We start from the raw sequence: 8,266 nt of genomic DNA on the forward strand, positions 1-8,266 counted from the left end.
GCATCCAGCCCCCTGCCCCCATCGCCCCGTCCCCACCTGTATCTCTTGTCATCCAGTGGGATGAAATCCATGAGCAGGACATAGTCAGCCAACGGATCCAACCCCGACAGCTTCACCTGAAAGGTGGGGAACATCCTCCTGCACAGAGAGGGGTGTGGGAGGGGGGTGCCCCCTCCTGCCCTGGCAGCCCCCCGGGCCACTCTGGTACCCACCTGCCTGCCTTGGTGACGATCATCTCGGTGCCCAAGCGGTTGAACTCCTCCCAGAGGCTGCCCAGCCCCAGCCGTGCTGCGGCGTGGCACACCCGCTGGTTCTTGCCACTGGCCCCTGTCCCCTCGCCAGCCCACCTGAGGCCGGGGGTGCACAGAGACCCCTCGCCCGGGCCCCCCAGGAAGGCTGTGGAGGGTTGAAGGGGTGTCAGTCTGGGGGAGCAGAGCCCGTGCATCACACCCTCCCTCCATGGAGACGGTGGCAGGATTGGGGTGTCCTGTCCCCCCACTACAGTGGAGTTTTATCTCCATCCCCACCACACCCCAAAATGCCACAGGACCCCACTGCTGGGTGCAGGAGGTGTTGTCGTGGGGGGGTTTTACCTGCCATGGGTGTGGTGGGAGTGCAGGAGGCGTCCGTGGCTCCATTCCCCGGCATGGTGGTAGTGGGACTCCACCGAAGCCCCCTTCCAGTGCAGCGCTGGCTCTGCAGTGTCCCCGCAGCCTGCCGGGGGTTTTATGCCCCAGCTCAGGGATGGAGAGGCGGGGGCTGGAGCCGAGGTGGTCCTTGGGGGCTGGAGCACAGCCCCCTTCCCCAGCCTGCCTTCCCGCCTTGACGCGGTGATGATGGACGGGAGGCGAGCGGTGGCACCACTGGGACCACCACCAGTCCCCAAACAGGGCTTGGGATGCCCCGGGCTGGGGAGGAACATCTTTCTTGGGGTCTCCTTGTCCCATCATATCACAGATCTGAGCGGGGGGAGGTGGGGGCTCCCCCAGGCAAAACCCCTCTTGGTACACAGCCGTCACCACCTGATATTGAAAACCACAGTGAGGTGTTGAGGCATCGGCAAACAGCCACTGCTCCGGCAGAGCCTCTGCGGCTCCGGAGGGAGGAACGAGCTGCCCCCTCCCCATAACCCCCCCCCAGGTGGGTCCAGTCTCTGCCCTGGTGCCTGGGACCCTCTGTTCCCCTGGTTGCAGTGACAGAGGGAGATGGATGGGGACAAGCGGGCGCTGTGGGGCTGAGGGCGATTTGCAGGAGGTGACCAACACCAGGGTGAGGCATTACAGGGGAAAAGCAGGGGGGTTACTCCAGAGCCCCCCACTCCCCTCCGAACTGCACCAGGGCCATGGACACTGTCTGATAGCACGCTATGGATTGTATTCTAGAGGGATGAGGGATGCTGAGGCTCTGGGAGAGGGTCTGGAGGACCAGGGGATGTCCTTGTGGGAATGCTGGTGGCTTTCTGTACCTGTTAGTGCCCCAGTGATGGTGGCACTGGCCTGAACTCCCTCCCTGCTCTGCACAGAGGTGGGCATTTTCTCCCAACTGGGACTCAGCCTTCCGTCCTGCCTTGAGTTCGGCACTCGAATCCTTCCTGTGTCCATCATAACACAGAGGGGACCCCATGTCCCTGGGCACTGTGGGGCTGCCAAGGGGGCAGCCTGGGCTGCTCCAGCATTTGGGACCAGGGCCAGGACTGACGTGAAGCAGGGAGGAACCACCTCCCCAGGTTCCCCCCGCATCCCCCGCACGTGTCCGTGCCCCGCGGAGCCGGCTCGGCCCCATCCATCTCCTGCTGTCAGCCAGGCTTGGCCGTGGGGCCGGTATCGAGCGCCAGATGAGGAGGTGTGAGAGAGGCAGAGCTGACAGCGGGCAGGAGGATGGAGGGGGCTCAGCCCCGAGCAGGATCAGACCTGCCAGGGCTCATCCACAGCTCCTGGACCTTCTGGGTGGAGCTGGATGATCTTTAAGGTCCTCTCCAACCGGAGCCATTCCAGGATTCTCTGGCTGGTGTAGGTGACTGCAGGTGGGTCTCCTGAACCAATTTTGAAGCACATGGTACAAAATGGCTTTTCAAAATGAACTTTTTTGGTCCCAAATGGGACCCTTTGGGCAAATGGGAACCAGAAAAAACTTCAAAAAAAGGAAAACAGCGAGCCTTTGCCATGCAGAATAATTGCCCCAGACAGCAGGACAGGCTGGAGAGAGCTGTGGAGGTTGTGGTGGCCACTAAGATGCAGGAGAAGAGTGTCGGCAGACTGTCAGATGACTCCCTGCAATGAGTCTCTGACTCATCTGGAATGGGGAAGTAAAAGCTGCTTGGAGGGGTGGTGAGGGGAGAAGAGGAATTTTCCCTGTTTCACAGGCAATAGTAAACAGCCGGCATGGCGGGGGGCAAGAGGGAAGTGAGAAGGGAGGAAACGGCAATACTCATTTCTCAACCAGAAATACACATATCTGTTAGGTCAGAGTGGGCAACTCGAGCAGCAGTTGGATCTTTATTTATTTTATTTATTAATTTTTAATTTTATCTTTATTTTTTCAAACCCAGATTGAGAAAAGAGGAAGTGAATTTTAGCAGGTCAAGTTATACTCTGGAAGTGTCCAAGGCCAGGTTCTCCAGAGCTTGGAGCACCCTGGTCTAGTAAAAGGTGTCCATGCCCATGGCAGGGGGTGGGACTGGATGTTCTTTAAGGTCCCTTCCAATCCAAACAATTCCAGGTTCTAGGATCCTCTCTAAGGAATGTGTAGTACGAAAGAAAGGTAATTGCAAAGATAAAACAATAATTTCCTTAAATATGTCCAGTACTTAATGTTTTTTCCCTCCCATATATAATAAATAAAAATACATTATATAAATATAATTATGTATAATTAAAAGGTAATGTAGAAATGGAGAAGAACTTTATAAATCTCTCAGACTCAAGTGTTTGACAAACCCCCTTGATTTTGTTTCACTCCTGCTGACACCATTGTGTACACGAGTGGCATCGCTCTGGCTCCGCAGGCATCCATTCCAATGTGCCATGGGGATCCCATCCCTAAAACCCCGGAGAGAAAACCCCCTCTGAATGGGCCCCAAGGCCTCTGGGGAAGGCTCATTCAGTTTTCAGGTGCTTCAGAGACCCTTTGGCAACTGCTCATGTGGGGAAGGTGTAAAACTTAAAATCTTCCAGCCACGTTAGAGGATGGAACAGGAAAAACTTCCTGGTTTCGGCAGGACCAATGGGGCTTGTGGACTTCATCTCAAGGACCTGTGAGTATCTTGATTCAAGCTGCCATTAACTAGGGGGTGGAACTTTAAGTGGTTTTGGGACAACTTTTTGCTGGATGGGGAGAGTCATAAATTGGATTAGGAGGGGGCGGTTTTCCCTTGAAGCTGCACGTGGATGAACTTGCAATCAGGAATGTTGGTCTCATTTTAATTGACCCAAATTGATTGGAAATCACTTCAATGGTGTCTGTTGTCAATTTAATGCAACACTAATTAACGTGGAAAATTAAGGCATGAGGTTATTTTATTTGTTATTGTATTTATTTGTCCCTAAATAAGAACCTCTCCCTCCTCCCCTGCAAAATGTCACCCCTTCCAGGGATGGGGCATCCACAACTTCTCTGGCCCTGGCAGAGGTGTCCAAGACCAGGCTGGGCAGGGATTGGAGCAGCCTGGGGTAGTGGAAGGTGTCCCTGCCCATGGCAGGGGGTTGGAACAAGACCAGCTTTAGGATCCCTCCTGACCTAACCCATTCCAGGATTCCATAATTCTGTGTGTTGTATTCAGACACACCTGGCTCGTTTGAGGCCTCCAAACCTCTTGATGTTGTCCAAACCTCCCACATCATCTCCTCTTGAGCATGTCTCTTTCCACCCAGGCGAGGTTGATTTTCCACCCCAGCTGCAGTTTTCTGATTATTCCTGATTCCAGGTTTCAGGGCTTGACTCATCTCATCCCAGGACTCATCCTCTCTCCTTGTGGGCTTTGAATGAGTCACCACAGGTTCCCCTGATGGAGACAACAATGTGTTTGGGGGCTTTGACTCATCTGATCTATTTTAAACATTTTTTAATGGAAAAATGTAATGGATTTCTCCACTTGCTTCTTGGTGATGAAGGGTGGCGGGGTGACACGGCCACATGGGAAATGCGAGATTTATTCAGAGCAGGCACATTCTGGGCAAGGCTGAAGTGTCAATTTGAGCCTCAAGGGCTAAATTCAGATCATAATCATCACCAGGAAGTGTAAAAATAATTTGCAGCAGGAGAGTTCCTGAAGGGTTTTCCCTTTATCCCAGTTCGCAGTTGGAACACTTCTCCAAATCATGGGGTGTCTCCCAATCCCCAAATCTCTATTTCCTATCTCAGTTCTTTTTAATTCCCTGTGATGCCAAGAGATTGGTTACATAATCCAAGAGATAAATTTGTAGATATATAATATGTTTTTCTAAGAAAATATGCTTTATATATATATAAATTCTATATAAATATTTTCTTTATATATTAAAATAAATTAATATATTAAAGTTTAAAATATAATATATATATATATAAAATATGTATATAGAAGTAGGAAATCAATCCTCAAGTATCCATTTAACTTTCTGAAACTAATTGAGTTTATTTAACTAATTGTGCTTATTTATCAGTGCAGGTCTCCTCTTAAGGAGCTGCTTCCAATGTCACCAATTTCCAAACCATTCCAGGATTCTGTGTGACCCTGCATGGGTCTCATTTGGACGTGGCACATCCTCTTCTGGGCTACTGTGAGAATGTGGATCCGTCTTATTCTACCTGACATATCACAGGATATGAAAATCTGCTTCAGCTGCACCTGGGAGGAAAGAGGAGCCAAAATCTTCCTCTAGGTATGTTTGCATTGGATATAGGGAAGAAATTCTTCCCTGGGAGGGTGCTGAGGCCCTGGCACAGGTTGCCCAGAGCAGCTGTGGCTGCCCCATCCCTGGCAGTGTCCAAGGCCAGGATGGATGGGCTGATCTTGGTGAGTTAGAGAAGCTCCTCTACTGCCTTGCACAAGGATCTTATGGAATTTGAGTAAGAAAGCAGGTGCCACAATGGAGATCCATACCCCAGGAGGACAAGGAGGAGTATTCCACACAGAGCTCAGACCAAGCACCTGCCTCGCAGCAGGGATGAAATCTAATCCCTGCTTTTTAACTGAATTTATTTCCATTCTATCTCGGGTCCTTCACGCCAAGCAAAGATGGTTTGTTGAGTCAAAAAAAGTGAGGCTGAACTTGGATGAATCAAGAAATCGAGGCCAGTTCTCTGAGGGGGGCAGATTTCCAGGTCTGGGCAGGTGGATGCTGCTCCTGGGGAGGACTCAGCCCCCAAACTGCTCGATTTTCATTATCTGTAACATCTCCAGCACTGTCCTGGCATCCCAGCCGCTGCTTCGCCTCCAGCATCTCCTCGTGGGTGATGAAAAGCAGCTCTAAATCCTCATTATAGCACCAGGAGACCAGACACATTGCTCCTGGGACATCTGAAACAGGATGTCGGGTTCTGGGATGAAACTCAGCCCTTCAGCTAAGGCTGATCCAATAATGATGATTTTTAGGTTTGGATCCGTTTGTCAGGAGCCTGCAGCGCTTACTTTTGGTTTACTCTCTGGTGTAACTCTGTCAAGCCATGATTAATGTTATCCAGGAGAAAAATCAATGTTTATTTATTCTATCTGTCACAGAGTGGGATTTTAGGAGCTGCTGATCTCTCCCTGGTGAGTGGCAAGACGGAGCCTGAATTTATCTTTTATCTCCAAACGAAGCATCACATCTAAAGCACAGCGAGGTGAGACAAAGCCCAGCTCCTGCTCCTAGCGCTTTCACCTAGAAAATCTCTTCCTGAGACATGGGGAACAGGTATTTTATTCCTCAAGTGCTCAGACTGGACCGGCAGCACTCAGAAGACGAGGAGTACATTCATTTTCCCAGCAGTTACTGGGAAAATCGCGGACTTCCACGCACGAGCGGTTGGAGGAGCCCCAGGAAGAGGTCCTGCGATGCGCTCGGGATCTCTCCCGCTGTTTCCCTCTTTAATTCCCCGCTGTTCCCAGGGCTGCGCTCGCGCCGCGCTGCTGCCGCCTGCGGGCGGAGCGCGGTACTGCAGCCCAGGTGGCCGCGCATGCGCAGTCACAACCGCCTCTCGGGGGGCGGGGCCGCAGCCAAGGAGGGGCGCGCGTGCGCAGTGAGCGGAATGAAGCTCCGGGTCACGTGGTGCCTAAGGGCGCAGATAACAATGCGCATGCGCAGTCCCGCCGTGGGTGGTGGGGGGGGCGCTGTTCCCCCCTTCTCTCTCAGTGCTGCCGCCCCGTGGGAGCGCCCGGCACTGCAGGCCCCGTCCCCAGGGAATGCCCAGGTGTCCCGTGCCTGTGGCGCTCGGCGGCACTGCCCTGACGTGGTGCAAAAAGAGCAGGGGGGAAGTTCTGGATTAGCGGGAGGATGTTTCTGGAATGGAATTTGGTGCAGGAGGGACCGTAATGCCCATCTAAACTCTTGCTTTCCCATTCTGCAGCAAAGAATGCATCCAAAACGGCCTCCTCGGCCTCATGGACGTTGCGAGTACTCTCCACAGTGCTGCCCGGGCTTGTCTGGGAATGGGAACGGCTGTTGGGAGCTCTGGCAGAGCACCTGGAGACCAGGTAAAATCAGAAATGTGATTGTTTTGGCTGCTGCTGAGTGTGCATTTCTTTTCAAGATGTTCCTCTGGTTGATCTGTGTCACGGTAGCTTCCTAGAGCTGGAGTCGAACTTGACTTGGAAGCTGCATTCCAAACTTTTGTCCACATTTATTTTCTCTCCCACATGGAGGCACCTAAAGAAGCAGAGGTGGGGTGTTCCTAACAAAAGAACATCCAAATTCATTGGTGGTAGAGGGCTTAAAATTAAAGTATGGGTGGAGGTGCCTTTAGGACACTTCCAATTCCTTCATATATGAATGGAATTTAAATGAAGTGTCCAAATCCTGACAAGCTTGTATGAACTCCAAAGCCTCTGCAAGTGTTTTACAGCCAGGGAGGGAGACAAGAGTCTGGAGTCTCTCCCCGAAATCTGGCTGCTGGCATAGGAATAATTGTGTATTCCCTGGGGCTGTCCTTATGGAGAAAGGTTTATTTATCTCCCCCGGCTTTATTCAGTGTACCTTCAAAATGATGGAAACCGATTTCATGGAAATGCCAGAGGTGCCAAATGCTGTCCCCAGCCAGAGCTCAGAGCCAGCCCTGTGGGAAGGGGTTTAATGCCCATTTTCCCAATCCCTCAAGGCAGCAGCACTGGAGCCCTTGCCCCCAAACACGCCCGAGGTGCCGAGCGCTGGCAGGAGGCAAATCCAGGGATTGGACAGTAGGAGCTTGCCCTGCTCGTGTAAGCCCAGGCCTGGAGCTGTGCTTTAGAAATCCCAGGAGATGCTGCCTCACTCAAACCTCATTTAAAGCTCAGCATCCCTCCTGCTCCCTCCTGGAATTACTGTTGCTCCCTTTGCTGCTCTTCCCTATTATTACTATTATTGCTATTACTGTAAATTCCCACTCCATTTCTTCCACAGCCCTTGGCTTCCCACAGGTGGTGCTTTAGGAAAGCCCCTGCAGCCTGGGAAGGTGCTTTTGGCTCCGGACACATTCCCAGCCCCCGGGAGCAGCAGGACCTGTGCTGTCCCCAGCAGGTGAGGCAGAGGTGCCTTTCCTTCCTTCCTTCCCTGCTGCACTTTAGCTTTTCGAGGGCTCTCTGGGGGTCTGAGGGAGAAGGTCTTTGTCATTCCAGGGCAGAATTAGCCCTGGTCCCACTAAGAGCAGGAGGAATCATTTTATCCTTGTTTTTGGCTACACATTTTGTGTGTCCTCTCTTTTGCTGACACCGTGTGGTGAAGCAGCAGCTCCCAACTTTTTCAGTGCTGCCCCCTGGAATAGTTTTCATTCGTACAACCATGAATTCCCTGCTGGAATCCCAGTCACAGCCCCCCAGACCAACGTGCAGTTTAAGGTCTTAGCACCCTGACCAGGACAATTTCCTGTCTCTAGACGTGGAAAATAGGGGAAAACGCAGACTGGATTGGAGCCAGAATCCAGAACGGGGAAAGTGAGGTAGCGTGCTCGGCACAGGCTGGGGATGGTACAGGGGCTGTTCTTGTTGGATGACACCCGTGTGGAACAGATCCTTCTCTTCCTTTGTCCAAAGTCCGATGGCAAAGGATTGAATAGCTCACAAATGGGGCCTGGAATGAAAATAGTTCTGTTAAAATTAGGCAAAGAATGCAATAGG

At 52.0% G+C, this 8,266-nt stretch overlaps 1 long non-coding RNA gene across 1 annotated transcript; it reads left to right on the forward strand.

Moving 5' to 3' along the window:
• Positions 1 to 6,190: 6,190 nt before the first annotated feature.
• Positions 6,191 to 7,676, forward strand: LOC108446632. Its single transcript, XR_001861896.1, has 2 exons — positions 6,191 to 6,652; positions 7,554 to 7,676. It is a non-coding gene; the product is annotated as an uncharacterized LOC108446632 (long non-coding RNA).
• The last annotated feature ends 590 nt before the right edge of the window (positions 7,677 to 8,266 follow it).

Source organism: Corvus brachyrhynchos, unplaced genomic scaffold, assembly GCF_000691975.1.
Source record: "Corvus brachyrhynchos isolate BGI_N302 unplaced genomic scaffold, ASM69197v1 scaffold165, whole genome shotgun sequence".
NCBI lineage: Eukaryota > Metazoa > Chordata > Aves > Passeriformes > Corvidae > Corvus > Corvus brachyrhynchos.